Source organism: Pseudoliparis swirei, chromosome 18, assembly GCF_029220125.1.
Source record: "Pseudoliparis swirei isolate HS2019 ecotype Mariana Trench chromosome 18, NWPU_hadal_v1, whole genome shotgun sequence".
Classification (NCBI taxonomy): Eukaryota; Metazoa; Chordata; class Actinopteri; order Perciformes; family Liparidae; genus Pseudoliparis; species Pseudoliparis swirei.
Genome location: NC_079405.1, coordinates 2,733,759 through 2,749,612, shown reverse-complemented (window position 1 = coordinate 2,749,612; position 15,854 = coordinate 2,733,759).

Sequence of the window (15,854 nt, the reverse complement as noted above, 5' to 3'; positions counted from 1 at the left end):
CTAACGGGAGAACTCGTCCAGCGCGCCGTTAGCCACTGAGGAGCTAACGGGAGAACTCGTCCAGCGCGCCGTTAGCCACGGAGGAGATAACGGGAGAACTCGTCCAGCGCGCCGTTAGCCACGGAGGAGCTAACGGGAGAACTCGTCCAGCGCCGTTAGCCACTGAGGAGCTAACGGGAGAACTCGTCCAGCGCGCCGTTAGCCACGGAGGAGCTAACGGGAGAACTCGTCCAGCGCGCCGTTAGCCACTGAGGAGCTAACGGGAGAACTCGTCCAGCTCGCTGTGCCTCTTTGGATCCATTTAATCACAATTTGATGCCCACCGCAGAATGATGTGGACATAAGCGTCGTCTTGTCTTTATTCGGGGATCATTGAAGCCGTAGCATAAATACAGGAACAGTAAATCCCGTGGTTTCACACGGGACATGGACAGAGGTATCCTGGGTGAATGTCTCGGTTCGAGACAACCGGGTTTCGTCCAACATAATTAGGACTTTTGCATAGATTTTTTTAGCGTATAAAAGCCAAATTATTCTATTCTACTATAAACAAGAGCAGCTCCTTAAAAGAAAAGGACGGGATTAAAGTCTCAGGAGGAGTTTAAGATCGGACCAAACGAATCGGCTAACTTTAATCGTCCGACGTCTGTCGTCACAACGCCGTAACCGGGACGCCCGATTGTTTACCGTTGAGCAGGTGGTTGAGATCAGTCTAATCTGTGTAGTTGAGGGAACACCGGAGGAGGAAAACAAACACAAACAAACAAACAACAAAAGGGTCTTTTTCTGCAGCCCACTGAGTCTATAATTTGTCATTTAATTTAAATTGCAGCTCCGTTGGCGGCGGCGTTCCCGCAAGGTTTTTTCTTTGCAAACCTCCTGAAAGCGCCGGTTTTTAAATGGGAGTCCCACGGTACTCCTGCAGAGACTCCTCTATTCTAAATGACGGGGCCACGGAGGAGAGCGGCACGGGGGCCATGGACCACGTACACCTGTTGAACCGAGGAAACCAGTTTAAAGGCTTCACGACGATCCAATGAGCTTCAGGTTATGCAGCGAGGAAACAGTTCATCAGTGTGTGTGGGGGAACGTAAAAACAATGCAAACTATTTTTTTAGGATGTCTGACATATTCTTAATTTCTTTGCAGTGGGTTTTATGAAAAGTTGAAACATGGGAATGTTTCTTCTCGCTAAATAAAACAAAAGTTTGTGAACATGTGCGACTCGATCTCCGGCAGAACGACCTTCACGTACAACGTAACCGCTCCGAAATGTCTTGAGGGAATATATATATAGATATATACGATATACTGTATATATATATCTATATATATATAGATATACAGGACTGTCTCAGAAAATTAGAATATTGTGATGAAGTTCTTTATTTTCTGTAATGCAATTAAAAAAACAAAAATGTCATGCATTCTGGATTCATTACAAATCAACTGAAATATTGCAAGCCTTTTATTCTGATTTATTGCTGATTATGGCTTACAGCTTAAGAAAACTCAAATATCCTATCTCTAAATATTAGAATATCATGAAAAAGTATACTAGTAGGGTATTAAACAAATCACTTGAATTGTCTAATTAACTCGAAACACCTGCAAGGGTTTCCTGAGCCTTGACAAACACTCAGCTGTTATAAATCTTTTTTTTTACTTGGTCTGAGGAAATATTAAAATTTTATGAGATAGGATTTTAGAGTTTTCTTAAGCTGTAAGCCATAATCAGCAATATTAAAAGAATAAAAGGCTTGCAATATTTCAGTTGACTTGTAATGAATCCAGAATGCATGACATTTTTGTTTTTTTAATTGCATTACAGAAAATAAAGAACTTTATCACAATATTCTAATTTTCTGAGACAGTCCTGTATATATATACAGTATATCTATAGATATATATACAGCTTTAAACGTGGGAAATTGAAAACACAGAAATAAACAAAACTACTGGCTAAAAATGAACAAGGAATTTAAGCAAAATAAAAATAAAAAAATTGCTGAAAAACACTCGGTTCCCAAAACAGTCTCGTGGCGGTTTGAGGAATAGTCACAAAACCATCGTCAGGTATTTTAAGCGGGATCGTTTCTTTCTTCTGAAACCTTCGTCCAGTTGGGTTCAGTCGACAAAATATTTTTTGTTTGTTAGTTTTGCGTTTGTTTTCTTGGTTTTTCTCCATATTTGAAGGTGTCACAAGCTCCATTGAGGGTCCCCATTGAGGGTCCCCATTGACCTCAAGAAAAAACCCAAATGTACAATAGATCGCAATCGTTGTCATGAACCTTTACGAAGGTTTGTGAGAAGTATGCTACGACTTTGTTAAAGGTCCAGACAACAAAAACAACTAAAACAACTTTATTAAATCATCGTGGAGCTGAAACGAAACCACATTGAAGAACAAACCGCAGACTCGACCGCAGCGGTAGAAACTCTTTAGGATTTTTTAATTGTTTCCAACAGATTCTGAGGTTCTAAACTTGAAGGTAAATATTTTTTTTTTTAAACAATATCAAATCACAACAGCGTGTGATATGTGAAAGAAAGAAAGAAGAAACCCACCACACAATATGGTTTTAATAAAACTTCTATTTCTATTAATACGGCAGCTTGAGGACCACACACACACACACACACACACACACACCATGCTGCCAACACTTTACAGAAAACAGGCTGGCGTGTTTTTCTAGAAGTAGAAGAGAAAAAAAACTTCTAACACGTGAGAGACTTTCAAGAAGCAGACATACCCCCCCCCCCCCCCCCTCCCAACCCCTCAGGACCACAGTCGACTGTTGGACCTCCAATGTGTTTCCAGGGAAGGTACATTGAGAGGAAAGGGGGTGTGGGGGGGTCTTTAAATCCACAGTCCGGGCCCCTACAGAGGAACTCCCTTTCCTCCCGTATTCTTGAGCGGGTTTTGAGGTCGAACTTTGAAAAGCGTCCCGACTGGTAATCAGAAGTTTTCAAGATGATCAAACGGCCTCCATTATGACGGAGGACAATGAGGCTGACAGGAGAGGTGGTGGTGGTGGGGGGGGGGGGGGGACAGTAGATTTCCTCTTTCTTTCTCTCCTCACGTGTTCTTTCCCTCCTTTCTCTCTTCACGCTTCGCCTCCCCATGAGAACGATGTGTTTTGTACGATTTTTTTGAAAGATGTGGAGTTACGTTTCCAGCTGGAGTCGCTACCTGCTGACTGAACACCTGACCATGGGATATTTCAGTTTCTCTTTTTTTATAAATTTGTAAATATTTCTACATGTCTGTTTTTTTCTGTCTTTAAGGGGGGCTGTGTGTTCAATAATGAGAAATAAAATGAACTTTTTTGGCTGCATTGGAACTAAGAGTGAACATTTTAAAGGGGTCTGAATACTTTCCGTACCTACGGTATATATTAATGTAGAAAAACACGATATAAATACTCGCTGAGTCAAATGTGGTCACTTCGTTTTTTTACACATCAATATATTTCATTTGATGTTCGTAAAGACGAGTTTTGTGAATGAAGCGTGTTTTACGAAAACGATTATTTTGTGGCTCTGAGGGAGTCGACAGGTTTATTCTGGCGGTTCATGGAACAACAAACATGGAGCCGGTAAAGCGACAGTAGACGTCCTATTAATTGGATGTTTTGTACATAATAGTATTAAATCGTAGTAATTGTCTTTATGAATTACGCAATAATTTACTCATCACTAAAATACCTGCAGCTCAAAAACTGAGTTTCAAACTGAACACAAGAGTCGGATGCTGGTGGGTTGGTATTGTTTATTTTTTTGGTCCAGTAAAAGAGGAAAAGATCTTTATAATAAAACTATTTTTTTACGTAATTGAAAAAAAAAGATTCGTGGCCCGGAGACGTGGGAAAACGTGTAGACGGTACTTCAGTCTTTCTTTTCCAGTAAATTCCTCTCCGGGGTGTAAACGGTGCGTCTGGACTTCCTTGATCGTATTTCCTTGTCCCGCCGGTATCTTGACCCCCCCCCCCCACCACCACCCCCACACCTGTTCAAGCGCAGACCTGCTTTCTGTCCGAGACGCGGCGCTCCCCTTTCATCCCGCCACGTTTGAAGTGTTCGTCCTGCACTTTTACTTTTACAATCAGAAACCCGTTCACCTGCATCAGGGCCCAGAAGTCAGACGCATTCTGGAGGACGAGTCCGGCTGGTTGCTTAGGAACCGGGGTTTCCTGGTTTACGGGGACCTTTAGGGCGCGAACAGTTAAAAAAGGGCCGGTTGTAACTTTCGTTGCTTACACACTTGCGGTCGCTGTGGAAATCAAACCCACGGCAGCACGTCGCAGCCTCGTCATTCCCGTCTCGTAGCTTCCAAAGTTGTGAAGACACATCCTAACGTCTCTTATTTATACGCCGGATCCCGTTTGGCAGAAATATTCTACGTTGTCAAAAAATCCTCTAATAAAAACTTTGTTATAAAGAATGTAGAAGATAAAAATACACAAAAATAGACAATGTACAAAATAAAAATACTCAAAAATATACAATGTACAAAATACAAATACACAAAAATAGACAATGTACAAAATAAAAATACTCAAAAATAGACAATGTACAAGATACGAATACATAAAGATAGACAATATAAAAATATAAAAATACACAAAAATAAACAATACAAGAGAAAAAATAGACAAAGATAAACAATGTACAAGATAAACATACACAAGAGAAATAAAAAACGTTACTAAGTAAGATAAGTGTTATTTAATAAGTGTTATAATAATAAGTGTCATAATAATAACTGTTGTTCCCAGATGTGAGAAACTCAACATACGGGAGTCTGAGCTGCAGGGAGGCGACACCAAGGTGTTTACGGGAGAACATGTGGGGTTGAAATATGATTATTATTGTGTGTGTGTGTGTGTGTGTGTGTGTGTGTGGGGGGGGGGGGGAGCCAGTGGGACCACCTGCTGAACTGAGAGTAGCAGGAAAAGAAAGCCGGGAACTCTTCTGAGAAAAACACTGTACAGTGTTTACTGCATTTCAAGTGTGTGTGTGTGGGGGGGGGGGGGGGGTAATGTGTTTTCTGAGGGGACCCCTCCCCCTTCTCTCTCAGCCAATAGACTCTGAGGAGAGCCCCCCCCCCCCAAATCGACCAATGAGGCGCTGAGGAGGGAAAGCTGGTCCACGTGGAGTCAGATCCCAAAACAGTGAAGAAACACGAGGACAGTACAAATACACAGAGGACAGAGGACACAGGACAGAGGACAGAGGACATAGGACACAGGACAGAGGGGACAGGACAGAGGACACAGGGTAGAGGACAGAGGACAGAGGACACAGGACAGAGGGGACAGGACACAGGACAGAGGACACAGGATAGAGGACAGAGGACAGAGGACACAGGACACAGGACAGGACACAGGACAGAGGACACAGGATAGAGGACAGAGAACACAGGATAGAGGACACAGGACAGAGGACACAGGACAGAGGGGACAGGACACAGGACAGAGGACACAGGATAGAGGACAGAGGACACAGGACAGGACAGAGGACACAGGATAGAGGACACAGGACAGGACAGAGGACACAGGATAGAGGACAGAGGACACAGGATAGAGGACAGAGGACACAGGATAGAGGACACAGGACACAGGACAGAGGACACAGGACACAGGGAACAGGACAGAGGGGACAGGACACAGGACACAGGATAGAGGACAGAGGACACAGGATAGAGGACACAGGACACAGGATAGAGGACACAGGACAGAGGACACAGGATAGAGGACACAGGACAGAGGACACAGGACACAGGATAGAGGACACAGGACACAGGACAGAGGGGACAGGACACAGGACAGAGGACACAGGATAGAGGACAGAGGACAGAGGACACAGGATAGAGGACATAGGACACAGGATAGAGGACACAGGACACAGGACAGAGGGGACAGGACACAGGACAGAGGACACAGGATAGAGGACACAGGACAGAGGACACAGGACAGAGGGGACAGGACAGAGGACACAGGATAGAGGACAGAGGACACAGGACAGAGGGGACAGGACACAGGACAGAGGGGACAGGACAGAGGACACAGGATAGAGGACAGAGGACACAGGACACAGGACAGAAGACAGAGGACACAGGACAGAGGGGACAGGACACAGGACAGAGGACACAGGATAGAGGACAGAGGACACAGGACAGAGGACACAGGATAGAGGACAGAGGACACAGGACAGAAGACAGAGGACACAGGACAGAGGGGACAGGACACAGGACAGAGGACGGAGGGGACAGGACAGAGGACACAGGATAGAGGACAGAGGACACAGGATAGAGGACAGAGGACACCGGGCAGAAGACAGAGGGCAGAGGGGACAGAGGACAGAGGGGACAGGACACAGGACAGAGGACACATGACAGAAGACAGAGGACACAGGACAGAGGACACAGGACAGAGGACAGAGGGGACAGGACAGAGGACACAGGACAGATGACACAGGACAGAGGACACAGGATAGAGGACAGAGGACATAGGACACAGGATAGAGGACAGAGGACATAGGACACAGGATAGAGGACACAGGACAGAGGGGACAGGACAGAGGACACAGGACAGATGACACAGGACAGAGGACACAGGACAGAGGACATAGGACACAGGATAGAGGACAAAGGACAGAGGGGACAGGACAGAGGACACAGGATAGAGGACACAGGATAGAGGACAGAGGACAGAGGACACAGGACAGAGGACACATGACAGAGGGGACAGGACACAGGACAGAGGACACAGGATAGAGGACAGAGGACACAGGACAGATGACAGAGGACAGAGGACACAGGACACATGACACAGGACAGAGGACACATGACAGAGGACATAGGACAGAGGACACAGGACAGAGGACACAGGACACAGGACATAGGACAGAGGACACAGGACAGAGGACAGAGGACACAGGACAGAGGACACATGACATAGGACAGAGGACACAGGACACAGGACATAGGACATAGGACACAGGACAGAGGACAGAGGACACAGGACATAGGACAGAGGACACAGGACAGAGGACAGAGGACACAGGACAGAGGACACAGGACATAGGACAGAGGACACAGGACATAGGACAGAGGACAGAGGACACAGGACAGAGGACAGAGGACACAGGACAGAGGACAGAGGACAGAGGACCCAGGACAGAGGACAGAGGACAGAGGACAGAGGACACAGGACAGAGGACACAGGACACAGGACATAGGACAGAGGACAGAGGACACAGGACACAGGACAGAGGACACAGGACACAGGACAGAGGACACAGGACAGAGGACAGAGGACACAGGACACAGGACAGAGGACACAGGACAGAGGACACAGGACAGAGGGGACAACATGAAGACAGTATTTCTGCTTTAGAGACGAGAAAAGAACATCAAGCTATGAAGAAATTAATTTGTGTGTTTTCATGAAAGTGTTTTTGTTTTTAAATCTTTCTGTAACATTTAACGTAAGAACAAACTGACGAGATTTATTTAAGAATAAAACAATAATGTTTACAACTAAAACACTAAATGTGTTTTCTTCCATTTGTTTCTCTCAAAAGGGGAAAAAATATCAAAACAAAACTTCTTTTTTTGCGATCAAATGTTTTTATTTATCAAAACAAAACGTAAAACTTTTACTCAAAATCATCTGGCAAGTCAGAGGCTCTGGTGTACACACACACACACACATGGACACACACACACACACACACACACATGGACACACACACACACACACACATGGACACACACACACACACACACACACACACATGGACACACACACACACACATGGACACACACACACACATGGACACACACACACACACATGGACACACACACATGGACACACACACACACATGGACACACACACACATGGACACACACACACATGGACACACACACACACACACACATGGACACACACACACACACACATGGACACACACACACATGGACACACACATGGACACACATGGACACACACACACACATGGACACACACACATGGACACACACACACACACATGGACACACACACACATGGACACACACATGGACACACACACACATGGACACACACACACACACACATGGACACACACACACACATGGACACACACACACATGGACACACACACACACACACATGGACACACACACACACACATGGACACACACACACATGGACACATGGACACACACACACACACACATGGACACACACACACACACACATGGACACACACACATGGACACACACATGGACACACACACACACACACACATGGACACACACACACACATGGACACACACACACACATGGACACACACACACACACATGGACACACACACACATGGACACACACACACACACACACACACATGGACACACACACACACACACACATGGACACACACACACATGGACACACACACACACACACATGGACACACACACACATGGACACACACACACATGGACACACACACACATGGACACACACACACATGGACACACACACACACACACACACACACACATGGACACACACACACACACACATGGACACACACACACATGGACACACACACACACACATGGACACACACACACACACATGGACACACACACACACACACACACATGGACACACACACATGGACACACACACATGGACACACACATGGACACACACACACACATGGACACACACACACACATGGACACACACACATGGACACACACACACACACACATGGACACACACACACACATGGACACACACACACATGGACACACACACACACACATGGACACACAAACACACACATGGACACACACACACACACACACACATGGACACACACACATGGACACAGAAAAAACATGAGTGTGTTTTAAAGATAATTGGACCCTCTAACCCTGGACCCTCTAACCCTGGACCCTTTAAACCCTGGACCCTCTAACCCTGGACCCTCTAAACCTGGACCCTCTAACCCTGGACCCTCTAACCCTGGACCCTCTAAACCCTGGACCCTCTAAACCCTGGACCCTCTAACCCTGGACCCTCTAAACCCTGGACCCTCTAAACCCTGGAGCCTCTAACCCTGGACCCTTTAAACCCTGGACCCTCTAACCCTGGACCCTCTAACCCTGGACCCTCTAACCCTGGACCCTTTAAACCCTGGACCCTCTAACCCTGGACCCTCTAAACCTGGACCCTCTAACCCTGGACCCTCTAAACCCTGGAGCCTCTAACCCTGGACCCTTTAAACCCTGGACCCTCTAACCCTGGACCCTCTAACCCTGGACCCTCTAACCCTGGACCCTCTAACCCTGGACCCTTTAAACCCTGGACCCTCTAACCCTGGACCCTCTAACCCTGGACCCTCTAAACCCTGGACCCTTTAAACCCTGGACCCTCTAACCCTGGACCCCATAAATCAAAGACCTCTGTGCATCACATCCGGCGCTCCTCGGGGTGGAGGAACACAACATGTTTCTTGCTAACGTCACTTGTACGACACACAACATGTTTCTTGCTAACGTCACTTGTACGACGCACAACATGTTTCTTGCTAACGTCACTTGTACGACACACAAACTCGGCCGTTAAAGCAGATTCTTCGAAAACGAAGCACCGACCCCCCAATTACCGTCCAGCTTCAGCCTTTAATCTCCTTTTATTTCGTTTTATTTGCACTTTGAGCTGAAAAACATTTGCCTCACAGAGACCGGGTCATTTATTTAGTTTCTTTTCATGTTTCCCCGTTTACTTCCAGCCGAGCTCTCATTACGCGGCATAGCTTACAGAACGCAGCGACAACAGTCTCGTTTCTGCCTTCGGGGTTTTCATAAAACGTCACCGACGGAAAATATACAAAGTGAAAGATCGTTTGAATGAAGTTCAATGAAGCCGAACGCTTCAGGAACAACTCGACCTGTCGCTGTGGGCCGATCGGCCTGCTGTAAACACAGAGGGGTTCCGCCACACACACACACACACGCATACACACACACACACACACACACACACACACACACACGCACACACACACACACACACACACACACACACACACACACACACACACACACACACACGCATACACACACACACACACACACACACACACACACGCATACACACACACACACACACACACACACACACACACACACACACACTCACACACACACACACACGCACACACACACACACCACACACACACACACACACACACACACACGCACACACACACACACACACACACACACACACACACACACACACGCACACACACACACACACACACACACACACGCACACACACACACACACACTCACACACACACACTCACACACACACACACACTCACAATGATTATTCATTCTCTCCATCCTTCGTCCGCGAAGCTGAAACCGTCCTGAAGTGACGTTGTGTTGTGAGTCACTGAATGAAACTCAAAAACACAGCGGGGATCGTTCTCAGTGTGTGTGTGTGTGTGTGTGTGTGTGTGTGTGTGTGTGTGTGTGTGTGTGTGTGTGTGTGTGTGTGTGTGTGTGTGTGTGTGTGTGTGTGTGTGTGTGTGTGTGTGTGTGTGTGTGTGTGTAATCTCCTGACCCGTCTGAGAAGTTTCCCTCATAACAAACAGTAAAACACAAGTTTGATCAATAAATCAGCTTCAGGTCAATATGCTGTGATTTCATTGGTCCAGGTTGTTGTCAGTGGGCGGAGCCAAAGTACCAGAGACTGATCAAATCGCCACGGGTTGCCGGTTTGATTCCTGGTACCGACAGTGAAGGTTGTTTCTAGTGGCGGGCTCTAAACAAGACAAACTGGGAAAGACGCAAAAATGAAAATGAAAAATAAATAAACAATAAATAATAACAACTCCGGGTAACAACAAACCTTTTCAGGGTGACGTCACCTGTTGGTTCGTGGACCGTCGTTTTGTAGCTTCCATCTTGCCGTCGCCATCTTGGATTACGGTCGTCGTCAAAAAATCGATGAGCTGTCAATCACAGTAAGCCCCGCCCCCACGCGTACTCCATGGCCTGTCTGACCCCTAAAGGACCCCAATGTCTCCCATCGGCCTCTGATTCAAGGGGCGTCGAACACACGGGACCTTCACCCAGCAGACCGCCGTCCATGTCAACAAGTCAACAAGAACCCAACAGACATGTTTCTATCCCTCTAAAGGTTCCTCCTCCTCCTCATCATCATCATCATCAGTTTACACGTGGAATAAAGAGACAGCTCTTGAAATTAAATATCCAAAGGAGCTTTGCCAGTGTGTTTAGTCACTTCCTCTTCATCCCGTGTTGCTCTTCTTCCTGCAGGAAGTTGAACAGACGGAAACAGGAAACGCAGGAAACGCCGTCCCATTGTCGACAAATCGGATTTCGAGCAGCATTTTCGGAAGATTATCCCATTTTCCCTTTTCTGCAAAAATAAATCCACCGTCTTCCGGCCGCGGCGCAGAAGCAGATGGACGACGACGGGAACAGCTGCTGGTTTCAATAAAGTTTTGATGGTTTATTGAGAACAAAAGAAAACAACAACAGAAATACCGGAAAAAAAGCCTTTAAATCTACTTTAAATTAATCCTTCCTGTTTGTCCTGGTCGTGGTTTTGTCTCTCGATGCTTTTGTTGTATTTCATACAGTTTATTGACAGATGGGTTAGTGGCAGTAATGGGGTCATTTAAACACACACACACACACACACACACACTTACTTTTCTGACTCTGCAGGGGGGTTCTCTTTCATCCTCCCTCCCTCACACACACACACACACATTATTTCTCGTGCATGACTCAACACACACTTTCATTTTCTTCTCAAACGGCCCCGTTCCCATTTCTGAATCTTCTGATTAATATCGAGGCTTTTGTTTTTAATGCTCACTGAATCCGTTGGAAAGTTTCCATAAAACCGTTTTATTCGTTCAGAGCGTGCATATGGTTGAGGGATTGCTTCACGCGGCTCTCATGCTTATTACCCGGCTAACGGAAAATGGAGCTGAACGAGCTAACAGTGAAAAAAACCCGTCTTTAACCAGAGGATAGATGCTCCGCAACAACTTTACACAAACAGTCGTTTGCTGCTATATTAATGCTCTAAATATGGTATTTGTTGATGTGTAAACGGTATTTTGCATGAAGTCATATTCTCAAAATAAGTGAACATAAAATCTGCATGTTTCTGAGTCAGAATGGAACTTCCCGCCACCACTGTTACCGAGAAGAAAACCCCATATTTGGCAGAAGAAAAAGAAAAAGAATACCTCTCGCCCTTTTTTAAATTGACATACAAGGGTAGGAGGAGGAGGAGGAGGAGGAGGAGGAGGAGGTGAGAGAATGAACACAGGAAACCACAAACAACAACGTTTACCTGAACGAGAGAACGAGAGGACGTTAGAGGACACAAATAGAGAAGAGAGAGCGAGAAAATACAGATGAAGACATGTCTGACCTTCTGTTCTGATACTGACCAACGCAGCGTTTTAGTTACACGGACAAAAAGCTACAGAAAAAATAGTGAAGAAATAAAGTTTCTGTTGTTGTTTTTTTGTTTGGTTGTTTGTTTTTTTGTTTGGTTAACGGCTAAAAATATAGAGATTAAGTTAGATACAGGAAGGATAAAATAAAAGAGATAATTAAATAGGTATTCCCAGTTTTAAAAGTCCACTCTCATTCACTGTCTTCAAAACCGGCATTCTCTCTTCTGACCACCAGGAGGCGACTCCTCTGGTTGTATAGAATCTATGCTTAATGTATTGAAGCTGCATTCTCTCTCCTGAACACCAGGGGGCGACTCCTCTGGTTGTATAGAATCTATGCTTCATGTGTTGAAGCTGCATTCTCTCTCCTGACCACCAGGGGGCGACTCCTCTGGTTGTATAGAAGTCGATGCTTCATGTGCTAAAGCTGTATTCTCTCTACTTACCACCAGGGGGCGACTCCTCTGGTTGTATAGAAGTATATGCTTCATGTGTTAAAGCTGCATTCTCTCTCCTGACCACCAGGGGGCGACTCCTCTGGTTGTATAGAAGTCTATGCTTCATGTGTTAAAGCTGCATTCTCTCTCCTGACCACCAGGGGGCGACTGCTCAGGTTGTATAGACTGTGAGAAAAGGACTCTACTTCTCACTTGATTTACTACCTCAGTACAACTCTCTTACTTAAGAGGGTTTTACTGCTTCTGGGCAACGAGCGTTTTCACCGTCCGCCGATGCGTAAGACGCACTTTGGATCTCATTGTCGGTTTGTGTGTTTCAGAGCAACGCACAACTCCGCCCGGCTCATAAAAGAGAACGAGAGGAGGTTTGAGACGAGGAGATCTCACTCGTATCTTATGAAGTACCGACCGCAGAATCACGGACCTTATCGACAATCGAGTATTTTACTGATTTTGAACCAAGTTTTTAAAATCTCGTTTAGTTAGAGTTTCCGGGCGGCGTGCCGACCCTCCACGCCATCACCTCGCCCGATAGTCGCCTAGTCTTCTTCCTAAATCTAAACCTGTTAGGAGCCACGGCAACAGCACACACACAACTCTTATGGTTTCCTGCTACATGGACTTTACTGCTAATGTTAGGTCGACTTGTATTGGTCTAGCCGAAACAGTGTGTGTGTGTGTGTGTGTGTGTGTGTGTGTGTGTGTGTGTGTGTGTGTGTGTGGGTGTGGGTGCGGTCGTAGCTCTTTTATCAGACGCTCTCTAACAAATATAGATGACACATTCCCGCGGCGGCGGCGCCCGGTTAGCTATTGGGTGACTCATTCCCCCCGCGGCGGAAACACTTTGTCCAACCGACACTGATAACGCTAATCTCCACAAGTGTGAGAGCGCCCGGGTCATTCAGAAAGTAAATGTGAAACGCTTTGGACTCAAGGTCACGATTAAAAACCAGAGAGAGAGAGAGAGACAGAGAGAGAGAGAGAAAGGTTTGATAGATTCTGCTCTTTTAATTGTCTTCCAAATACATTTTCTACATAATCTAACACAATGAAGATGGAAGATGAAACTGTTTCTCTGGCCTCTACCTGGAGGCGTTCTAGCCATAGCCTGTGGATGTTTCAGGGAGAGGTCTTGGCATATTCCTTCCCGTCAGACGTCTTTGGGTGTCGTGCTCAAGGTGGTATGGAAATGACTTCTTGCTCTCGGTTTCTCTGAAGGTCTTTTGTGCGTTTCTGAGTCATTGCGCGATGTTGAATCATCGGCGCCGTTACGCCTGGGGTACATTTATTCTGAAAGTCTGTAAAAGGTACCACTTCACCTGTCAGCCAATCAGATTCGTCGCCGAGGCAGCGGTCCCGGTGATCGATTGGTTAGTCAATCATTTGAATTTGAACAAATCTTTTCCTTTTTCAACAATATTTGTTCTTGTATTTTAATAAAACATGGAATTCTTAAACATGTTAAAAGAGAGAATACAACTTTATTGACACCTGTAGAGAAATACAGCCGGGGTCATATTTAACCCTCTGGAGTCTGGGGTCATTTTCTCGATTTTACAAAAAAATGTAAATTCACCTTTTAAAGGCTTTTGCATATGACACATAGCCATGTGTTATACATCAAACATTCCAGAACAATCTCAGCTCTATATATAATGAGGCACAATTGTCCTCAGGCACAAGTGGAAAGGGAAAATATGCCCCTAAAGCTGAAAATTGAAGTTCGATTTTTAAAAACTCTTCATATCTCTTCTGAAAACACACCTTTACTCATGTGGAGGAACTGTTTTGGTGTTTGAGATTGGTTTACCAAAGGTCACAGGTTCACAAAAGCTGTGAAATATCTGAATAAAATGCTAAATCCATGTAAATAAATGTCTAAAACCAAATTTTGTATTCTCATTTTTTGAGTAGAAATGATGTGGTCCGTCACATCATTCACCAAAATGATAAAAATGGGAAATAAAGGTACAATAAAAAATTAATATTTTAAAAACGGAAACGTCAATTTCAGAGGGTTAAACAAAGTGATATGTTCACCTTATTTCCACAAAGACTCTTTCATTTCCACGTATTCTCGTTCTCGCTCTCTGTGGTTGAGCCTTCTTCTCTTGTTTTTGGGTGAAACCCCTTCAGACTTCAGAGAGCTGATGGATCTGCAGGTAACACACCTTCCAGCTAAACTCCGAATCAGCCGTCGGACAGCGGCTGATTGCAGGGTGCGAGCGTCGCTGCCCGGGCCTGCACGCCGACATTCATTCTGCTCATAGCGTCTTCGTGTAGCTGCTGAAGGTAAAACGTTGAGGAAAGAACAACACACCAAAAAAAAGAAGAACGTTTGAGTCCCTTCGCTCAGTCCAAAGCTATAATAATCATACTTCACAGTGTAGGGGACACGACAACAGCAACCTACAAGTGTCCCCTACAACAGCAACCTGAGATTAATGTCATCAAAAAATGTTCAAACTTGTTCAAACAGAGAGAAAAAACACAGGATTATGTTGAAGGGCTCCTTTTTCACGACGTTCTTGACGACCTTTTCATATCAACTTTTTGCTTCATGGATGTTTCTGTCATGTGCAGCGACGCGAGGCATTAAGAACATACTAAAAACACGGCGTATAAACATGTCGTGTTGGAACAAAGTCAAGTAAATGGCTCAGAAAGCCGGAGTTGGCCGAGGTCCGGAGCTCTCTCGTTAAACACGCGACACGGAGGCGTTCCCGAACGCGTCCTCGGGGTCCGCCGCGCGGCGACGCTGGTTCCTGAAGTGATCGTGAGCTGGTTGAAGTGAACAGAGGCCTCCTGTCAACACAGGGAGGCGGGGCCAGAGATAAGCCCCCCCCCC